Raw genomic sequence first — 27,803 nt, 5'->3', positions numbered from 1 at the left:
TTCACTTTATAAGACATTATTTAATCAGGAAAATATACAAAAAACAGTATCCCGCAGAGACCAAACTGGCATCATCCATCAGATTTTTCTGCAACAAAAAGAATATGCAACAATTGCATGATTTGTATTTAAAAATTAAATTTTAAACTAGAGGTACTGTGGGCAAGCTCACAATTGATACCCCCCGCTAAGAAAAAATCATAACTCATGTATTTTTTTCTATGATAGAAAATATTGGATGAATCTATTTCACCGTCCATTTTCTATAAATAACTGCTCTATTTTTTAAAACTGATAATGCTAATATGAGTACACAGACCAATTTCTATTCTTTAAATTCCATTTTAATTAAGTTTTTTTAAAAAAATGACCTTGAACTTCCTAAATTATGTCTCCCCTTTCAAAGGGGAGACATATTGTTTTTGACGACTTTCTTATTCTTCTTATTAGGGTCTTCCGTTTTCCAACGGAAGACCCTTTTGTTTTTCTTCGGTTTCTTTTTATTATTATTATACTTTTTCTTTTTTTTCTGACTCCTTTTTTGCTTCATAACTCAAAAAGTTTTCAACCGATTTCAATGAAACTTCCAGAGATTTTAGCAAGTTATCGTCCCTCAAAGATGTTACAGTTTTAAAGACAACGTCACTTCCGTTTTTACGTTACGTCATTTTTAAAATTTTAAAAAAGTCATTTTGTCCGGGACTTTTCTCAAAAACGCTTTAAGATATAGGCTTGAAATTTTCAATGCTTATGATTTGGTCGATTTACCTCTGTAATGAAGCTATATAATAAAAATCTGTCACTTCCGGTGGAAGCGAATCAAATTTTGTGAAAAATTGAATTTTTTGATCAGACAAAAAACGTATATGTATTTTGTAGAGCTTTGTAAGCTGAATCTAATGCTGAAAACCGTTTAAAATTCGGATGATGCATTACAGAGATATCGGGGTTTAAAAACTGATTTTCCCGGAAATTTTGATGCCGCGTTCTTGGTTTCAAAAATAGTGCAAAATTCACACTGAAAGTAACTTCTACTGTAACAATTCGTACTGATCATAAAACTTTATAAAAAACATAAAATTATATGCATATTGTATAGTTTGCAAAGCTAAATACAAAACTTCAATTCGTTTTAAAATCGGATACTGCATTGCAGAGATATCGGGGTTTAAATATTGATTTTTCTGGAAATGTTGATTCCTCGTTATTGGTTTAAAAAATAGTGCAAACTTCCCACTGAAAGTAACTCCCGCTGAAAAGATTTCGTACATTTCATAAAACTGAACTCGTTTTTTATATAGTTAATCAGAGTGTTTATCGAAACGATTTCCTTACTTCGATCGATAATTATGTTGTTAGTTTTTATTAGTCTTATCAGTTTTAATCGAAATAATTATCGTACGATTCCCCATGTCAAGTCGCCATGTTTTGACCGCGAACAACAGCTGATAGAGGTGTGTAAGAAGAATGGCCTGCAAGACCGCGATAAGTGGAAATTTCAGCTCAACTAACGTATGACAGATTATAAAGGTATGTTTCAATACAGGATATGTCGTATTGACTTTTTCTTTTCAAAGTGTTTGTGCACTTTTCAATCTAATCCGACATTCCCCTGACTCTAACCTCCGCTTTTGACGTGCGTAACAATATAAAAGCGGGCATTTGAGTCTGAGAAATCTCGGGATATTTTCTGTCCAATGTATTTTCACATGTATGTTTTGCACGCTACTCTTTTGAATTTCTATTTATTATTATGTATATGTATGTCTTATTTTGTATTGAACAACACATCACACACTGTAAAACAGTGCAATTAAAAGGGGTGGGGGTCCAAAGGCACACAAGAGTAGAATGTTGTAATTAGAGTGCATGTTTGCATGATGATAACTTTACCCTAAATATTTGAATATAGCAGATCTTTACCATATCACCTCCACTTAATTAATGAATTAAAGAACTCAGACAGGCTTGTGCTTAATTAAATAAATATATTTGACATGGTAAATATTCAGTCTATTTAAAATTAGAACTTTTGTCTGGCTCGCCGTTATATATGATTATCGCCTGTGAAAGAGCATGTAAAACAGAGTGCAAGATGAAAAGAACTTTAAGTTCAGATTTTAGGTTAATGTTCCCTGATATCTATAAAACATTCTTCTCAAGATTTGATTATTTCACAGAACATTGTAAATTCTTTGAGATTAGTTTATCTTTTATATATATTGAATTTTATTGATTCATTTTAGGTAAACTTTACATGCAGAACACATCTACATTGTAAACGATTTTTACAGTAAGACAAATGTATGTAATAATTTTTACTACATGTGCCTCAGATCTCTCTCTCTCTCTCATGCTTTTAATCTTGGAAAAGCATCACAGAGCAACATCATTTTGTGCATATCTCTATCTAGGAAAAGAAATCAACGATGCTTTAAATTTCAAAATGAGCATGTATTATCGTGCAATCCCTCATTTTTTCATTGTGCAACTAAAATCCAAAGCATTGTAAAATTGTTTATGGAATTTTATACATACTAAACATAATATTGTTTTTAAAACCTGTCATTAATAAGAAAAGAGAAAAAAATCCTCGCTAAATTTATTTGTCAAAAAAAAAACCCCAGTAGAATTCATTTAAAAAAAATGGTATAGCAGAAAATTATACTTTGAGGCTGTGCGGATGAAATACTGTAAGTCGTTTTAATTCCACCGTGTTAAAATTTCATGATTTTTACTAAAGTTTCAATTGCGATGGTTTTAATTTCACGCTGCTTAAAAATTCAATTGATCAGAATAGAAGCATTTGAATTTCATAATATTCGGTTAAAGTGTTCAAAATATTGCTTCTTAATAGGAAAATCAAAAAATAGGGGGAGGGTATACATGTAAGGGTATTTCTAAGTGATGTGATGCTTTTGTCATGATAATATCATGTATATGTATGTAGTTTTGAATAAGGTTTCTTATTTAGGAAGGTTGAACAACAGTTGACCTCTATAAGATTAGGTAAAGATGCTTTATTTATTGAGAGACCTATAAATCTGTGTTAAATAGAAGAAAGTGGAAATGCTGGGTTCACTTAAATGGCCATATTTTTAGGTCACCTGAGTCACTCAGGTGACCTATTGCAATTGGTCTTCGTCCGTCGTCGTGCGTTGTGCGTCGTGCGTTGTGCGTCGTGCGTCGTGCGTTAACAATTTTACAATTTTAACTTCTTCTTGTAAACTACAAGATCAATCGTTACCATTTTTGGTGTGAAGCATCTCTATGGTAAGAAGAATCTAAATTGTGAAATTCATGGCTCTACCACCCCTGGGGTGCCACGGGCGGGGCCAAATATGCCAAAAAAGCCAAATTTTCAAAAATCTTCTTCTCTACTCCCACGCATGTGAGGAAAAAACTGGTTGCATGGTTATGATGTCCATGAAGCCCTCTACCAAAATTGTGAAATTTATGGCCCCTGGGTCAGGGGTTCTGGCTCTAGGGTGGGGCCAATATGGCCATATAGTAAAAATGTTTTAAATCTTGGAAAATCTTCTTCTCTACTACCATATATATTTTTTGAAAACTAGATGCATGATTATGATGTCCATGAAGCCCTTTACCTTAATTGTGAAATTCATGACCCCTAGGTCAAGGGTTCAGGCTCTAGGGTGGGGCCAATATGGCCAAATAGTAAAAATGTATTAAATCTTAGAAAATCTTCTTCTCTACTATCATATATATTTGTTAAAAACTAAATGCATGGTTATAATGTCCATGAATCCCTCTACCTAAATTGTGAAATTCATGACCCCTTGGTCAGGGGTTCAGGCTCTAGGGTAGGGCCAATATGGTCATATAGTAAAAATGTATTAAATCTTAGAAAATCTTCTTCTCTACTCCCATATATACCGGTATTTGTTAAAAACTAAATGCATGATTATGATGTCCATGAGGCCCTCGATCAAAATTGTGAAATTCATGACCCCTGGGTCAGGGGTTCAGGCTCTAGGGTGGTGCCAATAGGACCAAATAGTAAAATAGTAAAATCTTCTTCTCTACTCCCATATATATTTTTTGAAAACTAAATGCATGGTTATGATGTCCATGAGGCCCTCTACCTAAATTGTGAAATTCATGACCCCTGGGTCAGGTGTTCAGGCTCTAGGGTTGGGCCAATATGGCCAAATAGTGAAAATGTTTTAAATCTTAGAAAATCTTCTTCTCTACTCCCATATATATTTTTTGAAAACTAAATGCATGGTTACGATGTCCATGAAGCCCTCTACTTAAATTGTGAAATTCATGACCCCTCGGTCAGGGGTTCAGGCTCTAGGGTGGGGCCAATATGGCCAAATAGTGAAAATGTTTTAAATCTTAGAAAATCTTATTCTCTAATCCCATATATATTTGTTAAAAACTAAATGCATGGTTATGATGTCCATGAGGCCCTCTACCTAAATTGTGAAATTCATGACCCCTGGGTCAGGTGTTCAGGCTCTAGGGTTTGGGCCAATATGGCCAAATAGTGAAAATGTTTTAAATCTTAGAAAATCTTCTTCTCTACTCCCATATATATTTTTTGAAAACTAAATGCATGGTTATGATGTCCATGAAGCCCTCTACTTAAATTGTGAAATTCATGACCCCTCGGTCAGGGGTTCAGGCTCTAGGGTGGGGCCAATATGGCCAAATAGTGAAAATGTTTTAAATCTTAGAAAATCTTCTTCTCTACTCCCATATATATTTGTTAAAAACTAAATGCATGGTTATGATGTCCATGAGGCCCTCTACCTAAATTGTGAAATTCATGACCCCTGGGTCAGGTGTTCAGGCTCTAGGGTGGGGCCAATTGGCCAAATAGTGAAAATGTTTTAAATCTTAAAAAATCTTCTTCTCTACTCCCACACATGTGGGCAAAAAAACTGAATACATGGTTATGATATCCCCAATCTCCTTTACCTAAATTGTGAAATTTATTGCCCCTGGGTCAGGGGTTCATGACATGAGGAGGGGGGGGGGGAGGCAATATAGTGTTAATGCATATAATGTTTAAAAATCTTCTTCTCTATTCTCACACATCTGTATAAAAAAAAACACTGACTAATAATTATGTTTACCAGGAAGTCCTCTACTGAAATTTTAATTTTCATGTCCCCTCAAAGATAGGTTTTGACTCTGGGGCAGGGCCAAAATGGATGTATAGATGTTCAGGGACCAACCTAGACCCAAATTTCAGGGAGACTTCACTTCTCCCTCTGTGAAATTTAGGGAGAAGTTTCAGATTTTAGGGAGACTTCTCAAAACGCGTGTTGCGTCAACCTTCACAAATCTTTTTGTTAACCAATATCAATTTACTCTTATTCAATTATTAAACTAAACAATGAAACTAATTGAAAATTAATTGCAATTGTTTAATAATGTGTTTATATACATATATATACGTATGATCAAGAATGCAATTTAATGCATGAAAATTGTTCTCATGGAGATTATTTACCACTATGTACAGTTACTCATATTAATCACAGTTAATATTCACAATGCAAATAACTTTCGCTTCTTTTCTTCAATGTATAGCCATTTATTTTCTGAATCCTTTTGGTACCAATCAAAGGAATCTTTCAAGGAGAATCATTTGTGTCGTTGTCTGGTAACTTGTGTGTTCTATTACATCCGATTTTTTTTACTTAAATACAGTTAACCATATCAATAAAAACATTATATGCCAAATAGATTTATTATCTTTAAGACATTAAATAAATTAATAAATAAAATCAATTTATTGTCGTAACGTATACTGGCGTGCGACCAGTTCTCGCCGAGTACCATTTCTCGCCAGTACATTGTGACGTCATTTTTTCAACACATAAAATTATAGACGAAAAATGACGTCACAATGTACTGGCGAGAAATGGTACTCGGCGAGAACTGGTCGCACGCCAGTAGTGATCAGCGCAGACTGCCGATCGTGACAGCTGTAGTAAATGTATATCGAAACTTAATAAACAGACTTCGGAGACTGGTAAACTTGTAGCGTATGGCATTTATGATCACAGGGGTGAACCATCACAGGATTGTCAAAAAGTTATATTGCAATTGATTTAACACCCTCTTTCCGATCTTAACACGCGATCATTAGTCGCTCAGGTATACACAGTTTACATTGGATACTACGTACTTCTTCTTATGAAACAAGGTAAAATTTAGAGGAGTTCCGATGGATGTACGATAGTGTGGAAAAACACATGTCGGGGGCATGCTGTGATACAAGTTATTAACGTAACGGTTTTTGCAACAATGAGCAATTAATACGGAAGATTAATCCAGATGTTAGAATTTTTAATGACAACATTGAAAGTAGTATAGATTTGAAAAAATCAGGGCGACTTGAACTTCTCTTTGATGATATTTTAAGGCGAAGTTTCAAGCCCCAAGGCGACTTTTTCGCCCGAGTCGCCCCCTAGGTTGGTCCTTGATGTTAATGCTTATAATGTTAAAAAATTGTCTTCTTTACTCCCACACACCTGAAAGGAAAACTGAATTCATGATTTTGTAGACCAGATCTTTTAGTTTAGTTTAGTTTCACAGTTCTTTTTGAAATGTGGTCGTCATTACAAATTTATGATTTTTCTACTCCAGTATGAAACCTAATTAATTAGATGCATAGACTCCATGACAAGTTTGTCTATGGGATATATGCTACTCAGGTGACCGTTAAGGCCAATTGACCTCTTGTTCTTAATCCTTTGGAATTGGCAAAATGAGGTATACTTTTTCTCAGAATAGCATAAGCTTTGTAAGTTTAAGACAAGATGACTTTTCAGAGAATGTTAGTGTAAGTTAAAGGTAGCAAGGGACAGTTTCGGATAAAGTACCCGTCAATATTATTGTAAAATTGAGAGTTGCTGTACTTGAAGGCTTATGAGTGTTGCTAAAATTCATGAAATGATTTTTAATGATTATCATTAGTGAAAGGGATGTCTCTTGTTGAAATTGATATTCAATATGTAGGCCCCATATGTTAGGTACATGAGATTCAGAAGTAAAATGCGAAATTCTAGTTACAGGGTTCCGAAGACACACGTCCCCAGGCTACAATGAAATGTATAAAAAAAAACTGTCCTGTGCCATCTAATGTCACGTATCGGGATATGTCATACTAATTACACTGCATGGTCAGTGTATTTTTTTTTTTCAGAAATACTATGCATATGTTAATGTAAACACAGCTATTATTAGTACCGGTACATGTATTAACACAGCTTATTTATTGTTTTAATTTCAGCTATTGGTGGCCACATGGTTTTTACCTGTTGATTCTTTTCAGCTCTTGAGGTTAACCTGTCACCTCTACCTACATGCATATTCCTTAATGTGTACTACAGACTATTTACCAGTAATTCAAATTAAATCGGATAATTCATGAACAGTTACTGTAATGGAACTTTAAGAAAGCATCATGCCTTGTTGTGGTTTGTGCTTGATAAGAAATTATAACAAACAAAATTATGGCTGTTCAAAGTAATTTACAATTGTTAGCTGTGAAAAATTGTTTTTCAATAAAAGTATGCAATTATGTTTCCTTTATTTTGTTTTTAGCTCACCTGAGCCAAAGGCTCAAGTGAGCTTTTCTGATCACAATTTGTCGTTGTCGTTGTTGTAAACTTTTCATATTTTCATCTTCTTCTCAAGAACCACAGGGCAGATTTCAACCAAATTTGGCACTAAGCACCACCACTAGGTGATGGGGATTCAAGTTTGTTTAAATGAAGGGCCACACCCTCTTTAAAGGGGAGGTAATTGAGAATTATTGAAAATTTGTTGGTATTTTTCAAAAATCTTCTTCTCAAAAAATATTCGGCCTGAAAAGCTTAAACTTGTGTGGAGGCATCATCAGGTAGTGTAGATTCAAGTTTGTTCAAGTCATGGTCCCCGGGGGTAGGGAGGGGCCACAAGAGGGGATCAAGTTTTACATAGGAATATATAGAAAAAATCTTTGAAAATCTTCTTCTTAAAAACTATTAGGCCAGAAAAGCTCAAATTAAAGTGGAAGCATCCTCAGGTAGTGTAGATTCAAGTTTGTTCAAATCATAGTCCCAGGTGGTATGGTGGGGTCACAATGGGGGAATGGATTTTTACATAGGAATATATAGAGAAAATCTTTAAAAATCGTTTTCTCAGAAACTAATCAGCCAGGAAAGCCGAAACTTACATGTATGTGGAAGCATCCTCAGGTAGTGTAGATACAAAGTTGTGAAAATCATGACCCCGGGGATAGGTTTGGGCCACAATGGGTGGGTGGGGGGGGGGGGTCAAAGTTTAACATAGGAATATATAGAGTAAATATTTAAAAATCATCTTCTCAGAAACTAATCAGCCAGATGATTCTTTATAATTGTTAAGACTTTGGCCCCAGGACAGTTCTTTGGCCTCACAAGAAGGTTCAGAGTTTGATGTAGGTTTATATCCCATATATAAACTATTGTTAAGGATCTTTTTGAGAACTGCAATACTCAACATGCGATATGACTTTAAAATGAATATAAAGTCATCCTTTTAGAAAAGAAACTAATGATTATAAACATAAGAATATTTAGGGGGGAAAATGGATTTTATTTATACAGGATCTACATGTATTATTGTACATTGTCCAGGTAGTTTGTATTGTGACCCCATTAAGCTGATTTTATCATACCTATTGTTCCTCAGGTGAGCGATGTGGCCCATTTGCCTCTTGTTTTAGTTTTTCATTGTTTTTCAATATTAAAAATTAAACATATGTAACCTACGGTAATTTTCATGATGAGTACAAAACTAAAATTCGTTTTTAAATCGGACGATGCATAACAGATATCGGGGTTTAAAAACTGATTTTTCAGAAATTTTAATTCTGCGTTTTTGGTTTCAAAATAGCGTAAAGTTCAAACTCGTACCAAAAATAATTCGAATTTTGTTAAGTACTTTGACACCTTCGGAATTACTTTTTTGTTAAGTCGTTCTTAGAATCGTTAAGGTTTTTGTTAATTCGTACATAGTATCATTCGTATTTATTTTTATCTTTTACTTTAAGTTGCTCTTGTTATTGATTTAAACACTCTGCTTCTTGCAGGAACATCAAGCTTTACTCTTGACATTAACGGAAGACCCACTCGTTGCTTTGCAACGAGCTTTGCTCTAGTTCTTCTTATTCTTCTTCTTCTTCATCCAAATTTGTCCAAGCCGTAACTTAAATACCCTTTGACATTAAGACTTCAAACTTAGAACATAGGTAGATGGTATTGGGAAGGAGTGCACGGCACCAAAAGTTTTGACCTTGACCTATTTTGTTCTTCAAGGTCAAGCTTTTTATGAAAAATATTGTCTGGACCATAACACAAGACTCCTTTAACATACAGACTTTAAACTTGTATCATAGATAGATGGTATATAACCTAGTTGAACCTTACCAAAAGTTTTGACCTTGACCTTAAAATTTTTATTTCAAGGTCATATTAGAAAAAACTTCACTGTTCAACTCCTGAATATACTTTGACAAAAGGACTTCAAACTTTAAACAGAGAACAATAATAATACACTTAGGTGTACTATTGATTTATATATGACCTTGAACATTTTTTTCTCAAGGTCAAATTAAGAAAAAGATGGGTCTGGGTAACATATAGCTGACATTATTCTTTACAATCGTTAAATTTGCCCCATATTACAATCTTTGGGGAGAAGGGGAGAAGGGGAGACATGAGTTTTTTTGTAAAAAAAACAATACCCACTAGTTTACCTTGGGTCAAGGTTATAAGCAATCTTGGTGTGAATTAAGAATACGTACTGGACATAATTTTTGCATTTTTCTGCCAGTGACCTTGGCCTTGCCCAAACTTGGGTCAAGGTCACGACACACTCTTAGGCCATAAACAATCTTTGTGTAAACTGCGAACTTCCAATGTTTCTCCATCAGAAAGATATGGACCAGACACGAATTTTGCCCTTTTTTTTGCCAGTGACCTTGACCAAATGACCTTGGGTCAAGGTAATGAGAAACCCTTATTAGGTCATAAGCAAACTTTGTGTGAAGTAAGAACTTTCAATGTTTCTCCATTAAAAAGATATGGACAGGACATGATTTTGCACTTTTTCTGCCAGTGACCTTACCCTTGCCCAAATGACCTTGCTTCAGATTATGACACAAACTTAGGTCTTAAGCAATCTTTGTGTGAAGTAAGAACTTCCAATGTTTCTCCATAAGAAAGATATGGACCGGACATAAATTGAACAGACAGACAGACGGACGGATGTGATTCCTATATACCCCCCCCCCCCCAAAATAAAATAAAAATTCGTTTGCGGGGTATATAATAACATCCCATAAAACTCCATTATATGGGAGGGATGTGGTTGGATTGCAATGTTATATCTTACAGTACCGATCACCCAACCAGAGTAAACCCCAGCTAAACCCCAGGTTGACTTTTGGGATTTACTCTGGGTTTACTTTTTGAAAATTTGGGTCCACTCGGGATTTACTTTGGATTTACTTGGAAATTGCTTTTGAGGTGAACTGTACGCTATGAAGTGTGAAGCAGACCTGTCTTTTATTTTAGCAGCCTACTGCCTGTAACTCCTGCCCATTGTATATTCAGAATACACAGTTAGCGTCTGTTTTCAGGGGTATTCTTCTGACTGGGTTTACTCTCTGTGTCCACTCTGGGTTAACTTTGGGTTTACTCTGTGTTCACTCTTGTAAACCCGGAGTAAACCCAGAAAGTAAACCCAGGTTTATTTTCTGTTAGGTTGGGTCTGATCGGTACTGTATGAGTTTTCTTTATATAATCTATATTTCATTTCGGGCAAATATTCCCTCATTAAATCTCTAATTATGTTTCAGAAAACATCATTAGATATAACATTGCAGGTTCAAAGCTACAATTATTACATGTGTACTGACCTAATTCAATGCTCTTGAAAAACTTTTGAAAACTTATTTGTTCCATCTTCTAACCTGCAATAAAATTTGAAAAATGTTCCAGCATTATTCCAATCGGTAATTTTAATAACATCATCAACAGAAACACCACTTCTAAAGGCTTTACTTGTACTGACCCCTCTTACTGAATGCGCTTTAAATTTAGTGGTATCTATACCAGAGAGGGTCATCATATCTTCAATCTAATTTGAGACTGTATTGCTAGTTAAACCTTTGTGAGGTCTAATAATTGTTCTCAATAATGGATCATTCGAATGATCAGGATTTCTGAAAGCTTGAGTTCTCTCAAAATATTCCGTGAAACAATCAATAACACACAATTTTTGATTTTCTTCATGCTTTGCATAAAAAACTTCACAAGACTTGTCTTTTTTGTGTTTGAAAGACCAGGTAAGTAGAATGTTATACCTTGTTGGGTCACCTTCATAAATTTCTTATCTAACCTAGCTATTTCTGAAACTCTTTTAGAAGCTGTAATGGCTAAAATTGTAGCTAGCTTTATTAAGAGTAGCTTAGTGAAAGGTCTTTGTTATCTGGAAGAGAGATAAAAAAAACTATCTATGTCCCATGTGTCCTTGTATCTGGATAAAGGGGGATTCCCTCTAAAAACCCCTTTAGTTAGCATCTTAACTAAATGATGTTCTGTTCACCTATAGGTTGATTTTTAACGTAGGGAAGAACAGAAGAGATAGCTGATCTATGTACATTAATTGTTCTATACTGAAAACCTTCATAGAACAAGCAAGTCAAAAATTCTAACACCTGAGCTACAGGTGCTGAAAATGGATCAATTTCCCTTCTATCACACCATCTACCCCACTTTTTCCAGGCTGAATTGTAAGAAGCTTTTGTGCCCTTCCCCCATGAGTTATAGATAAGGTCTTTAGCTTCTTCTGATAATTGCATTGTTTGAATGGATCTCCTGAGACAACCCAACCTACTAGTTGAAGAGAATTGTTCATTACTAGAGGGTGGGGATCACCCTTGTCCGATAACAGAAGATGAGGAAGTATTGGGAGGAGAATTGGATTCTGAATGCAGAATTTCAGTATTGTTGCATCACAAGGCTGGGCTGGCCATGCTGGCGTTACTAAAAGGATAGATGATTTCTCTTTCTGTACTTTTGCTAGACACTGGGATATTAAGCAACATGGGGGAAATTCATAACCCTTTCTTCCCTTCCATTGATGTAACAGGGCATTTTGAGCTATTGCTTCATGGTCTGGGAGCCAACTGATGAATTGCTCCAGTTTTGAGTTTAAGCTGTTTGCAAAAAGATCTACATTGCAATCTATTGTTCTGTTCATTAAAATCTGAAATATGTAAGGATCTAACCCCCAACTGCTTGAGTCCTGGTGATGTCTAGACTCCCAATCTGTCAAAACATATTCCCTTCCCTGAATAAATTCTGCCTTCACTAAAATGTTCCATTCTCATAGGTCAAACGCTAATTGATTGCAAAGACGCACTGTGCCCCCATTTTGTTCACATAGGTCATTGCTATTTTGTTGTCTGTTTGAATTAGCACAACATGATTTGATTTTTATTTTAAAAATGATTTCAGTGTATGTGTTATTACAAGGAGTTCTCTCGTTCTCTGACCATGTTTCTCCTATTCTTAGATCTTGACAAACTGCCCCACCATAAATTGCTGGCATCGGTTGGAATGATTATTGACTTCTGATCTACTAACAGAACTATATTCTTGCCTTTGGACTCTTTCAGGTGGTTGGTCCACCATTTTAAATCTTCTTTCATTGACCGAGATAGAAAAACTAGTGCATCGTAATTCTGAAATTTCTTCAACACTTGACTTTTGGCCATTTGTAAATGGCGATAATGTAATGGGGCTTGGTGAACAGCTTGCAAACTTGCTGTTAGGTACCCTATGACCTCTGACAGTTTTCTTACAGACACTCTGTCTGTCTTTAAGACCTCTTGACACATTTTTATGATCTTTTTCATCTTTTTCTGTGGTAGAAAGATTTTCATTGTCATAGAATCTATTTTTAATCCTAGAAATTCTATTACTTTAACAGGTGTGAATATTGATTTCTTGAAATTTATCATGAACCCCAAACTTTCCAGAATCTCTCACTTTTATGCCATCTAACACTGCATCTCTCCTTGTCTTGTTCAAAACTAGTATGTCTTCCAAGTAAATCACCATTCTTAACCATAATCGGCGAAGACAGCTTATTGGGACATTCATCAATTTTGTGAAAACCCAGGAAGCTACAGTCATCTCAAAGGCCAGACAGAGGAATTGGTAAATCTTTCCCTCCCAGGGAAATCTCAGGTATTTTTGATCTGCATTGTAAAATGGAATCGTAAAATAAGCATCTTTCAGATCTATATTTATTAACCAGTCTCTCTGTTGGATTATGTCTTTTACCTGATTGATGCCCTCCATCTTGAAATTGTAAACCATGAAACCGATTACACTACTGGCTCTGAAAAGTACTGAAAGTGCCATTTTTTACTGATAATTTCTGATATTTACTGATATTGAACTGTCAGTGCTGAGAATTGCTGATATTTACTGATAATTTTACTGTTGTTACTGATAATTCCTGTGGGTTCTGATATTTACTGATATTTTCTGAGGCTTTTGCTGTGAGTTCTGATAATTGCTGATATTTACTGAGAATGGCTGTCGGTACTGATAATTACTGATAATTACTGATATTTTTCCTGGTCTTGAAGATGTAAAAAGTGGCTAATTAAAGATCCCCACCCCCGTAGTTAAATATATTATTATTCAGTTTTGGTAGATTTTGATAATTTTAAAAGATACTATAATTAATTAACACAGATTTCAAATAAAAAAATCTTCAACAGAATGATTCAATATGATTCATTTCTATTGAAAATCATATGTCACTATATATATCAACTATTTGTCTTCTGAAAATTAACATGAATACAAATCTAATTCTGTACAAGTTTTTAACGGCAAGTAATTAACCCGGGTGTCATGTACGTAGGCCTAACTCAATAGTAGGCGGTACAAATACGTGGTACATAGTATGGCAAAAAGAATTGGAACTTTCAAATAGAATATTGTGTTATATAGTAGTAAAGAGTTGTCAAAAGATAAAATCATTTTTTTTTTTACATTTTTAACTTTTTTCAAAAGGGGCCAATTATTCAGCAGGTGCCGAAATTGTCTGTCGTCGATTTCATTTGAACCTCGAAAATACATGGCATTTCAAAATGTACTATATTGCAAGTGCCTCAGATCAGCAACGGATACCGTGAATTATTTTGAACATTGTGTCCATTTACTGAGAGCATTTGTAATTAGCCATAAAAGTACAGAATGCTTGCTATGGAGCTCAAAAGGCTTCTAAACGTAAACCATACAACATGTAGCACGAGTACTGATAGCCTATCGTTTGTTTCGAGTGTACATTCAAAGAATCAATCAAGAAGAAGACAACTTGAAAACCTAAAGCTGTGGCTTGAACAGAACTGTAATAGTCTTCGCAGGTATGTGTAATTTTACATTAATTTTGATGTATTTCACGTGTATGCGTGAAACTGGTGTTCACTCAACGCTGAGGAAATTCGAGACTCTTAACGTTAGAACTCTCGAATTTCCTCAACCATGAGTGAAACAGAAGTTTATGTATTCCTAGGCAAATTATTCCTGTCAACATCTTTATAATCTCTACAATTTAAGTTTAGAGAATGGTGACTTTATTTCAGCAAAAATGATACATTAATTTTCATATGATTTTATTTCATTTTATTTGTAAACATGCCAAATTATACACTTAAATACACATAGGCCCATACAAGAACTTAGTAAATAGACATGATACAGGCTTGTAGTTAAGTGAATCAGTCTTTTGCGCACAATCATGGGGTCACTGGAATATCATCACACATATATAATGTCTGTGATCTTTACTGTCCTTTCTTTGTCTTTCCTTTCCTGATGTACGTAGACAATGGGACATCACTGTCGGAGCTGTCATCATCTTCAGAGGGAGGTGTGGACATCATCTCCTCTAATGTGTCATCTCCACGATTGTCTGCTCCTCTGAAATATGCATAATTTTTAATAAGTCTATCATGTCTGTTTTTAAGTCAGTAATTCATTCAATTATAATTATGAATTAAACAATAGATCTTGTCATATTTACTAATAATTTTTCATGTGGAGAGGAGATGGGGGGGAGCATTCAGACATTTCTTTCTCTTTTTTATAATCACTTCTTAGTTCCATCTATTTTTGAATTGATATTTGTTTTACATTTTTTGGTAACATGACGTATGTAACTTCACGTGATTTAAACATGTTAAAACACATAATGTATCTTCAAGCATCCATGTGGCCACAAATTTTTCAATTTTCAATATGAATAAGCAATTGACGAATAAAATTGAAGACAATTCGCAAATAATTATAATGATAATTTAAATATCAGGTTCATTTAGTTATAATGCAAGAATGTGTTGAAATATTGATATATCGTGAATGTCATTATCAGGAACAAATATTAAAAAGCAATAAAAGAGGCTAGGTTTTCATGACAGTCAATAAACCACAGATTCTAATCACTTGCATATCATGGGCATCTTTAAACAATGTGCTGGTTGCAGCTGGTGTGCTCTGAGACTTCTCTTTGCTAGACTTGCACAAGAATCGAAAAACCGACTTCTGCCCATCCTTCATGGCTTGAGTTCTGAAATAAAGTTGAGAAAATTGAATACATGAAAAATAAGAAGTGAAAACTATAAGTGGTGAATGTGGTTTAATCAGGTTACTATGTGTCCTCATATTGTGCATATTGAACAACAAAACTAACGTGTCTCTTTTTCATGAATTATTTTTAGCATACAATAGTCATTGGTAATTGTATCATTGACAATTGATCATATTAATAACTAATTGATTAAATAGTCGAAATTGCAAATGCTTAAGTACAGCACGTACAATTAAAAACTGCATTAATATTTTATTTAACATGTAAACTTATAAGTAAGACTGTCATTTAACATATAAAAAAATGTCACTGCTCAAATTTAATATTTTGTTGACCATTTATTTTACAACATGAATTTTATTTCTTTTCTTTAATACTTCATAGCATAAAAAGTGGTGAACAAACAGTAGGAGAAAGTGTGGTTGTCATTAATTGTTTTTTAAAGAATTCTGGATTGGTCTGTGTGGTCAGTCACTGTTAGTTTCTTGTATATTCTGTGCGAATTGTAGCGACCAGTGGAGCTCAGAGAGTTTCACACCTATTGTCCTAACCAGACATTTGTTAGGTGTAAATATACAGACCCCCCAGACACCTGCGAGATCAATAAATGTGTGTGAAAACTTGGGGAAAATTTTTGGATTAATTGTTAAATCAAAATAAATCAAATTAATACCTTAAGGTCTTACAGAATGTGATTGTCTAACAATATTCCTAAATATTTTTCAAGATTTTAAAAAAATGATGACTTTTATACATAATTAAAGTTTTTAATACATTGAAAAAGTAAAATGACACATGAATAACTTACTTTTTCTTCCCATAGAATTTAAGCCAATAAATCGCTTTCTTCTGGCATGCCCTTTGTAAATGAAATCATGATCTCACTTGTTGCTTGCTCCCAACTAGCATCTGCTTTCCCACTGAGGTGGTACTTCTGAACAACATCATGTACGGATTTCCAAAACAAATGAAATAAACATAAAATTATATAAAAAAAAAATTACTCAAAATCATACTTGTGTTTAAGAGAAAGTGCTTTAACACACATTGCTTATGTTTACATAATTAAAATATACTTGTGAAGATATTTTGTACCAGCTGATTAAACCCCACCCCCACCCCACACACACACAAATTTAGAGATTGGGTGTATTGAAACATGCATTGCACTATTAATGTATATAAATTTGCCTTCATATACTTGAGACGTTAATGACTATTATTAAGGTAAATCTATGTATATATAACAACAAACACACAAAGATTACTATTGTAGGTTTAACTTACATCTGTACCTTATAATGAAAAGAACTAAATAGGACTTATAAAGGCACTTTTGCCAGCTGTTTTAAATAACTCCATATCAACTGTATTAACTAATATCATAATACATTATGAATAAAATACTTCTTAACCTAAACAGTTTTTATCAAACTATTCTTCATTAGTTATCCTCATAATCATAGCATTGGATGGTGTTTTAGGTACATGCATGTACATGTAATTTGCATATTTTTATGTTAGACTTTCATTTCCATGGTTAATTAACAAAAAAGCAAAAAATGTTAGGTATTTTTATATATATATAAGCTCATTCTATCAGAAACACATGGGCAATATTAACATCTACATGTAAATTGCTATAATAAGATATAGAATAAAAAAAACAACAAATCCAATGTTCTGGGCTCTTTAGTACATTTACCCAACAAATTGATATAAATATAGATATCTCATTTACATGAACATTTATCTTAATATATTACATAAATGCATGCATGTACTTGACATGCAGTTAAATCGACATTTTGTTAACATTATCAATCTATGGTTCTTGGCCCACATGTAATTTTTTAATTGCATCTGCTTCAATCATCTTATTTTATTTAACAATTAAATTCATGGCTTATATAAGAATAATATACATATAATATCTATACATGTATATATGTATTTAATTTATATTAAGAACACATGTACCGTACTTTACACTTTCTCACAAAATACACATTTCATGTACTTGTAAATTAAATATTTATATTTTACACTCATAACTGTATGATATTCATTAAAAATATTATATTTTCATTTGAGGAGAAACTTAAATATACAAACAAGTATGTATATAATCTAATGTACCTCATATGTCTGTCATAATATATGAATTAACTACTATATCCATATTATAAGAGAAAACATTTCATTTTTTTGGAATGATATATGGGACAATAAAGGTTTGTAAAATAAAAAAATATCAGTTACAAAATTACCTGTAAAATGCTATGCTCATAGGTTCCACGTTTCCAAAAACGCTCAGAATCAAGTCCCTGGGGAACTTCAAGGTCTGTTTGGGTCCCAATGGATGTCTTCGGTGTATTACAAGGGCAAGGGTTTCCAACGTGAAAACGGGCACAACAAATGCAGTTATAGTCACAAGTCTTGGAAACGCTTTGGGGCAAATATGATGTACTCTGCTGCATAGATCCATTTGAACTATAGCTGTAGTCCGCGTTTTTAAACGACAAAGTTTGGTAGTTGAACGAATTCATGATGTCAGTTAATACAAAACACTGTTACTTCCAGACTGTCCTTGCACACTCTGACCAATATGTAACATGTTCATGTTTAAAAATTTGCTCATTAATCATGATCAATTAACTACTCCTAATTATAACAAATTATTTGTTGTTTTAATAATTGGCAAACTTAAATTGTCACATAGGTCTACCTTGTAATCATATCTATCAGGTCTATTATTTTTGATCTTTAATTGGATAGCAGTTAAATTAAGATAATTATACTTTTACACTAGCTTCCATATGGAAAGAAGAGTGGTTAAAATATGTAATAATTGACTGCAAAATTCTTCATTCTCAGAACTGCATGCATGCATTTTTGGGTGGAGAATATTAACAAATGTAGTCTTACAAACAATAGTACATGCATTAAAGGTTGAAAAAGTTGGATTTACAAGTAATTAACCAAAGGAGCTAACTAATTAACTCTCTAAATTAACATTATACATATATATAGTGTTTATGAATATTCAGATATTTATCAACAGATTTCTATCACCCCTTTTTATGAAGCTGATAATTAAAATGAAACTTAACTTCTCATGTGTAACTAATATATGTATGTCTAGTATACTCATGTGCACAAGCTAAACTCATAAGTTTATTTATTTGTGGTCAATGTGCAAAAATATTTTATTTTTTAATCTTATTCAAGAATATTTGTTAATCCATCATTTCTTAAGATACATTGTATATCGGGCTAACCACTGCTAAAATGTTATGATCAAATATATATGTATTGTTCTTGTTGAAAACTGCAACTATACATGTAACATACATGGGTCTGAGTGTCTAACAGTTTTTATTCCTTTGTCAATTCTAATGATGATAAAAACAAAAATGACTTGAATTTATGTGGTAGACTATCTGTTGCCTATGAAATCGCTCATTAATGATAAATAGCCAATCAGCTAAGACAAAGCCACCCCCACTCAAATCGCAGTGCTTGGGGACAGACAGGGTTCAGAGGTTGCTGTTAGTTAGGTTTCAATGTCAGCATGTAGCAAGATCTGTAATGGAGCAATACTATGTATTGCATTTTTGACATTACTTAAAATGTTTTCATCTGCTGAAAACACTCAGTCTAATAGTAAGTTTTATGTACTAACTATGATTTGTAAGTAGGGAAAAAAAGCAAAATCAATTTTTAGATTACTTATTTTGATTTATTTAGATTTACTTATTTTGATTTTATCTTATTACAGATCCCAAGTGGTACTGCAAGTGTGGAGTATGCAATGGCAAGTGGGTACCAAAGAGAACTTTTCATCGCCACACAGATGAAGTCTTCAGCAACAAAACAGTGCCCTTACTTCCAAAGTATCAGTTTGATGAGGCTGCATACAGGGATGAAAATCTCCTTTCACCTCTTTTCTCGGGAGCGAACACTACTCTGTTGGAAGCTGTTACACAACATTTACATGTGTTTTCTACCAATCACGGGATGTCGAAAAGTGCTTTAACAGATGTACTGAAGACTGAAAAAAGGACTCTCCCACAACCTAATAATTTGCCAGCATCATATAAGGAGGCGAAAGATTTGATCAAACATCTCCTTATTCCATTATATAAATATGATGTGTGTGTTAATGACTGTGTTGTGTATAGAGACAATACAGAGTTTGCTGGATTACAGGCTTGTCCTAAGTGCAAGGAGCCACGATACTTCAATGGCAAAGTGAGAAAATCATTTATATATATGCCCCTTGGACCTAGATTAGCAAGATGGTTTGGAACATTCAACCTTTGTAAGCTTCTGTATGCAGAAAAAATCAGTGTGAGGGGAACATTGACTGACTTTGTAGATGGATCACTATACAATTCATGGTTTCAAACTGGTGGTGTATTCGAAGCTACAGAGGAGCCATCATGTGTTCCACTCTCCTTATTTACGGATGGAGTTAATCCGAACAAGCACACTTCCAGCCAAAAATCCATGTGGCCACTAATTCTTACCTGGATCAACCTGCCAAGAACTATCCGCCAAGTTATGGGACCTATGCTTTTGATGGGTATCATTCCTAGTGGTCCAAAGGGATGTGAACCAAAGACATTAGAACCCTACCTAGAAATCCTTATTGAAGAGCTCCTAGATCTGACAGAGTTTCCACTACAGAATGCTTACATTGGGGCACCAACAACAGTTAAAGTAGCCTTGTTGCAGTTCCTTTGTGACATTCCCGCCTACTCAAAACTTCTTCATCTCTCTGGACACTCAGCTCTTCGATCATGCCCATATTGTAATGAAGTTGGACATTACTGCCATTCTCTAAAGAAGACCATACATGTATCCAACAGACATTTCCTGCCAATTGGTGACAAGATGAGGGAAGGGACTGGCTTTGCATTGCAGGACCGAGAAACCAAATATCCAACGACAATATCGAATGAGCAGGAAAAACAAATGAGACTCAAGTATGACAGATTGCCAAACAAAACTCAGAAGCAAAAACACCAGAAGGAGACTGGACTGAAGGGCACATATGCACTCATGAAACTCCCCTACCACAACAGATTACATCAAATGCAGCCGGACGGAATGCATACTATTGCAGATTTCATTTCACACGTGATGGACATGCTGATTGGCAAGCATGATGGAGTCAATGTAAAAAGTTGTGAAAAGTCATTCAACCGATTTCCTGAAATTTGGGTTCAGCGAAATTCAGCAGTTACTGAAGCCTTGCCATCCCAGGGAACAAAACGAAACAAAAAAAGAAGACTGAATGAAGAAAATGTGAATCCAGAGGAAAGTATCGTATTGCACCCTACACCTTGGTCCCTATCAAAGGAACAAATAAAGACAGCGGATGCCAGAGCAGCGTCAATCACCTACAGCATAGCTCACAATATTTCACCGGGACAAGCCGTGGACACTACGGACGATGAATGCAAAACTTCAGGTTTTTTTTAAACATAGTTTCAATTGAATAACCATTATGTATTTGTAATAACAGATTCTAAATAGATATAGTTTTTTTTTTTTAAATTCAGGTTTTGTGGATTGTTATTCATGATCATTGATTCAACTGTGTAATGTAGGATACTAGTATTTCATATGTCTGACTACATTAATATGAAATACCGTTTGTTTCAAGATTTTCAAATTGTACAATATATAAGTAACCATAAAATACATTTAATATCTTGTTGAGATAAAAAAAAAGCACCATTGATTTCAAATTCTTGACTTGTATATAATATAGGTATTTATAGTTAAAAGTATACATATAGTGCTATGCTGTAACACATAAAAGTGAAAGAAAACATTTAATAACTCTTACATGGATAAAAACTTAAAAGAGTGTATGTCAACTTCAAGGTGTTACGTAAGTGTACCTCTATGAAATTTTGTAGTTTGTGTAATGATGTAGGTATTTTGTATTGTAGTTTGTAACAAGTAGTGCTCTTGCTTGGTGTATCAACGGATTTTTACCCAAGCAACAAGAAGAAACCCTGCTATTGGTCTTGAATATTATCAAGAGAATGGTTTCACCGCAGTTGAAACAAGAAGATATTCCCGAGTTGCAGGAAGATGCACACTCAGCTTTGAGTCTATTTGAACGAGATTTCCCCCTTTCCATACAGGTAATATTTTAAAGGTTTACTAAAGATTATTTTCCTGTGAATATTCAATAATTACGTTGTTTTTTTTCAGTACTTGTTTTAATTTTTTTTAACGAGGAAAAAAAAATAATATACATCTGATCTGAATGTTAAAATCTCTTGTTTTGAACAGAATCTGGTCACTCATTTGCTGCATCATGTCGTGGATGGCTTCCCCACCTTTGGTCCTCTGTATGGGAGATGGCTCTTTCCTTATGAAAGGGCCAATGGATGGATTAGTAGACAGTGTTTAAAGAAAGGAGCTGAAGAAGCAACTGTGATGGAGACATATGTTGTGAGTACTTGTGTTATGATCAGACTTTTGATCCTCCAAGTTTTATGAAGGCAGGATGAGTGTTCATTATTGAGAGAGCAGTTTGATTGCAGTATTAAGGAGGCTGGATGTCAACAAATTATCTGTCTGATTATTCATAAAATCTAAATGTAAATTTTTCTACAAAAAATTATGTAGTAGTTAAAAGGAAAAACAATATTTTAGCTTTAAAATTTGAACATTTTTCGCATTCTTTATTTTTTATTAGAACTCTGTTTAATTAAAGAGGATTTATTTATTTGAAATATAACAGGAGTTAATAGAGTTCATTGACAATGTTGAGTTGGATTATTCTAATCATGCAAATTCCAGAGAGTTGCATCCTCTTCAACAAATTAGCTTTTCTATATATTTCAGAGGTAAATTGTATCTCGTAAGCTTTTTATCTACTAATATTCAGAATGATAATGGTGATTCCATTATACATTACTTGCTGCAAAAATGTGATTTGTTTCATTGACACATTACAATACGCATTTTAGGTGTATGACTGGTGTATGTACATGGTGATGAGTCAGAAATACAAGCCTCCGCATGGTGCCGATAAAGTGATGAACAGAGCCCAACATTCCCCTGAAGTCACCACTTTTCAGATCAGCCAATCCCAGGACAAGGATGTCATCCTTACAGAGGCTATGTCTGCACATATGCGAAAGTTCTACGAGACTTCAATGAAAATCAACATCTTCTTCTTCAATGAATATGCCAGCGAGAAATACTCATACAGCTCAGAAGATCGAAAGATTTGTACAAAACATCACAACTCAAGAAAAAATTCCTCTATTGTGAAAGAGTTAAGTGGCCACCTCCAGTTCGGGGAAGTGAGGATGTTTCTCGAGCATAATGTGAATTGTACATTGCAGACATGGGCTGTTGTAGATGTTTTCCCATTGGGGGAAAGGAAAGATGGACTGTGCAAATTTCAAAATACCGTTCTCTACCAGAGACTTGTTCACATTACCTTGATTAGTGATCCACTAGTGTATGTACAAAAAGACAACTTCGTATCTGTGTTAAATGATGCCGATATCAAAAATCTGTAAATGAAGCCTTAATGTATAATTTTACATGCAGCAATGTAGTATGTAGGTAGGTAGGTACATGAATGTATTCAGACAAATGATGTTTATTAAATATAAAGTTTACTTAATGTCACAAGTGTCTAGATGGAAAATATTCATGTTTATATAACATCACTTAGGAAATGCAATTTTGAAAAACAATTAAAGTGAAGTGTGAAACTACATAAGACAACAGAAAATATAATGTTTTACTCATGTTAATATTCATAAGTAAAGGGTTTGAAAGGTAAACCAACTGTGACTTTACAGTTATTGAATGAACATTTACGTAGTGAAAATGAAAAATGCAATTCAATTTAGGTGATGGTGCGTACGCCATATCTTGTTGTTGAGATGCCCTCTACATGGGTAGGACTCAGCCATCTCTAATTGATTTCATTTTTCTGATAGTGTACATATACTTGCTAATCATAGAACTTAAGAATAGTTTATGTACCACAGCCATTTACAAATGAAGTGTTTATTATTTACTTTTTATTCACGCAATAGTATACTTTTCAAATACTTGCTGCATTATATTTAAAATGATTGTCTTCTGTTTTGGTTTTTTTCTCTGTTTCTTGTTTGATTTCATACTGGCTGTAAGAGAATTGATACACGTACCGTGATGTTTTCTATTACATGTATGTTATTTATTAGATATATGGAGTATAAAAATTAATATAAGTAGCACTTATAATATTTCGTTTCTTTTATTTATTGATCAGGGAAACAACATTAATCAAAATTATACTGGCAATGATTTTCAAACATCATAGACAACAAAAAGTGTATAAATAAAACTGTTGAAAGAGTCTTGTTGTACGGTATTTAAAATTAATCATTAAGCTGTTGGATCAGGGGCGTATATTCATAATATTGGATGATTGAGCTTTCCTTTTTTTTAATTTGGTCATCAAAGTAAAGAAAGTACAGAAATTAATGGATATGATTATTTATATATGTCAAAAAAAAAACCAAACCCAAATTTTTAATGAACATAATGTGTAATATTTCTGCAGAATATAAGTGTCATTCGAGAGGGGCGCAGTGGTTTACAGACTACTGTGTTAAAATACTAGTGCATAAAAGTATAAAGTCTAAATCAATCAAATTTCCAAGTTGTACGCAGTTACTCTTAGTGTGAAAACTAATGAATTTTGGCAATTTTGTGATTCAGAAAGAATAGATGAAATAAATATTGATAGATAATCGGCCTTCACAGTTATTTTATTTAAGCCTAATTATCGGTATTCCGATGCCGATCAAAATGATTTATCGCAGGTGAATTGGAGAAAATATGAGGATCTTTATTGCTAATAAATAATAAATACCGATAATTAACGAATGAAGAAAATAATTTAAATCCTTATACTTGTCAAATAGCACAAAGAGTTGTTTTAAAAATTATAGTTAATCATGTATAAAGTGTTTAGTGTCTGTGGTGTCGTCTAAAGTAGTAAAATGTAATTATTTTGCTTTCATAAAGAAAAATAGATATGTACATGTACATTTATCTATAAAAATATCATATTGTTGGCATTTTTCTACCTCTCCTGGTCCCAGAAAAAATATCAGTAATTATCAGTAATTCTCAGTACCGACAGCCATTCTCAGTAAATACCAGCAATTATCAGAACTCACAGCAAAAGCCTCAGTAAATATCAGTAAATATCAGAACCCACAGGAATTATCACTAACAACAGTAAAATTATCAGTAAATATCAGCAATTCTCAGCACTGACAGTTCAATATCAGTAAATATCAGAAATTATCAGTAAAAACTGGCACTTTCAGTACTTTTCAGAGCCAGTAGTGTTAGATCCCTGAGATTTATGATAGGTCTGTGCCCCCTCCCTTTTTCTCTACCAAAAAAATAGGGCTTATGAAGCCGATTTCCGACGAGATCAATTCTATGTAAGAATCAAAATTCGGTGGCCACGCATAGTCACGGATTTTCTTCATGCTTGACAATTTGATAGACTTTGGTGAGTAAAAAAGCCTAACAACATTTTTTTGTTGCTATGTGGTCCCGCTGCCATGGTAACCGAGGGTAAAGATGTAAAAATGACATTTTAATGCTTATTTAAGAACTTGGGGTTTCCAGGGTAGAATATATTATTACAAATAGTTGTCATATTTCAAAAGAAAGAAACAAATTCATGGAGAAACGCATATTTTTAGAGCGTTTCCATGGTTACTAAACAGAAATTTTAAAATCTGTTTTCTTCATCTAATTAAAATAAAAAGTGCAATAACTGCCGTTGCTATGGACTTTTCAAAAAGTAAGAATTTCAGTGTGATTCTTTACGCAACTTAATTTTCCATAGCAACAACACTTCTCTGTTGCATAACAAAGACTTTTGTGGTGTATAATGAAAATTTAGATATATTTTTATAAGTTCAAACTAAAACAATTGCAAATAAATTCTAAAATCAGGAATGAAAGCATATCAAAATAATCTTCATTTTCTCAGTTTTCCTTAAGTTTTGGCCTTGTTGCCATAGCAACGGATGTCAATTTTCATGATAAAATATATATTTCATGGACATTGATATGGATGTAAAAATTTAACAGTTTCCCATTTGGGCTTATTAAAAAACCGCAGAAAACTGATTTCAAAAATTTGTAACGGTTTCCATGGTAACATTTTAAAAGTATTGGTTTCTCCATCAATTTTTTTATATAATTAAATAATTGAAAATAGAACAAAGGCTGTTTTATGTCTTTGATAGTTTACATTAGTGGGCAAAACCTAATATGGCTTCAATGTAGGTAAGTTTTGCTATTTTCCCATCTTTAGCCACGATTACCATGACAACAGTTACCCCCAGCAACCAACTTTTAGTGGTTTTTTGCGTTTTACACCTAGGTGTGTCCATGTATGAAATATAAGGAAAATTGGTGACTATGCGTGGCCAGACCCTTTTATAAATTATTGATTCTTACATCGAATTGATCTTAAGTTGGTTTACTTCGCAATTGGCTTTTTTCTCTAACATAGATATTATCTCTTCTCTCGCTATTTTGGGTTTCTCTTTCGATGTTATATGACAATTTGATAATTTGTTTGGACTGCAGGAATCTGGATGAATTCTAATTTGAGTCCTTTTACTGTTCCTCATACCCACTGATCCTTTGATAACTTTTCCCAATTGTAAATGAAATGTTTCATTCTACACCCTACAGGAATATTTTCCTCTATTGGTTTGTAAGACACTGAACTCAAAAAGCTTACCTGATTTAGTTATTCTCTTGTAATTGTTGCAGTTCTGGAGGCTCCTCTGTAACCCCTCCCTCTCTGGCTGAACTGCCCTCTGTAATTGTGGCCCCAAAATTGGAATCTGTTTTTCGAGGGCCCTGTCCGAAAAAGACTGCTGAGATTTGTCACCAGTTCTGAAGAAGTCTTTCTTATCAGATGCATATTTGTAAAATTTAAAACGTTTTCTTGACAATACTCTGTTATCCTTGCTGTCCTTAGCAATTAATTTTTCTAAATTTATTTCAAAAGAGTTTGTCCTTTGATTAACGTAAGGCTTTTATACCAGAACTGTCATCTATCAAATCAACTGATTCTGGGAACAATTTGCTGAGTAAAGTTTTACGACGATCTGACATATAAATGTAATGGGCATTCCCCATTAACACTACTGCTCTTTGAACAATGTTTATAACATCATTTGGGTCAATGCCTTCATTCGCGGACTTGAGTTTTTCAGTTTCTTGCCAGAGAATAGCCAATGGACCAGTAGCATCTAGGATTCGATTCTGTGTGTTTATGATAACTTTCTCTTTCTTGTTTGACATTGGGGTATTAAACTTCTTTCTATAGAGTTTTTTAATGAATCGATCTGTTTCTTTTGATTTCCGCCGTTTTGTGTTTTACATTATTTTTTAAATTTCTTGTCTTGTTTTAGAGATTCAACCGTTAGCAAATTTCTCTATGTACTTTGAAATTCTGCGATTAATTTTCTCACCTCCTTTGTAATTTTTTAAAACTTGTTGTTTTAGAGATTCCACCGTTTGCAAATTTCTCTATGTACTTGGAAATTCTGCGATTAATTTTCTCACCTCCTTTGTTCTGCAAAACTTAAAAAGGATTATACAATTCTGAGCCGGAGAGCTCTGAATCATCATCTTCACCACTGTCTGACTCTGAATTAGAATCTGGATTGCGTTCAAGATTGTAGCTTAGGTAGGGCTACGTAGTTGAACGGTAAGCTAGCCTAGCCACTAGGTAGATATTCGTTGCCTTAATATTTTATGCTAAGCATCAAATTCAGATGACCACCTTCGTTACCACTTTATAACAAACATGAAATCTATTTAGTTCGTGATATTTTGTTTATCCCTTAAGGTATAAAAAATTTAAACATGTATATTTCCGGTTGAAATTAACAAATTTGTCGATGTAATTAGTCTTTAGTTGAATATTTCAAACTTCAAATCTGAGACCTATCGGCTAACCTAGCGTTCCGTTCAATAGACCTAGATATCTACGACCTAGAGGCTAGGCTAGCTGTTACAATCTTGAACGTAGCCCT

The 27,803-nt window shown here is 33.8% G+C and overlaps 1 long non-coding RNA gene and 2 pseudogenes across 2 annotated transcripts; 1 reads left to right on the top strand and 2 right to left on the bottom strand.

Moving 5' to 3' along the window:
* LOC128157692 (uncharacterized) lies at nucleotides 1–27,786 on the bottom strand. Of its 2 annotated transcripts, none has more exons than XR_008239847.1 (4): nucleotides 27,237–27,786; nucleotides 26,498–26,619; nucleotides 10,928–10,981; nucleotides 1–88 (listed from the first exon to the last, which is right to left on the bottom strand). It is a non-coding gene; the product is annotated as an uncharacterized LOC128157692 (long non-coding RNA). The 2 variants fall into 2 exon arrangements; XR_008239848.1 differs by having other exon boundaries at nucleotides 27,331–27,786.
* On the bottom strand, nucleotides 14,773–18,558 carry LOC128157689 (uncharacterized; annotated as a pseudogene).
* Nucleotides 19,011–23,443, top strand: LOC128157691 (uncharacterized; annotated as a pseudogene).
* Nucleotides 27,787–27,803: the final 17 nt, after the last annotated feature.

This window comes from Crassostrea angulata, chromosome 8, assembly GCF_025612915.1.
Source record: "Crassostrea angulata isolate pt1a10 chromosome 8, ASM2561291v2, whole genome shotgun sequence".
Classification (NCBI taxonomy): domain Eukaryota; kingdom Metazoa; phylum Mollusca; class Bivalvia; order Ostreida; family Ostreidae; genus Magallana; species Magallana angulata.
The sequence above is the reverse complement of the archived record's forward strand: the minus strand, read 5'-3'. Positions and strand labels throughout refer to the sequence as shown.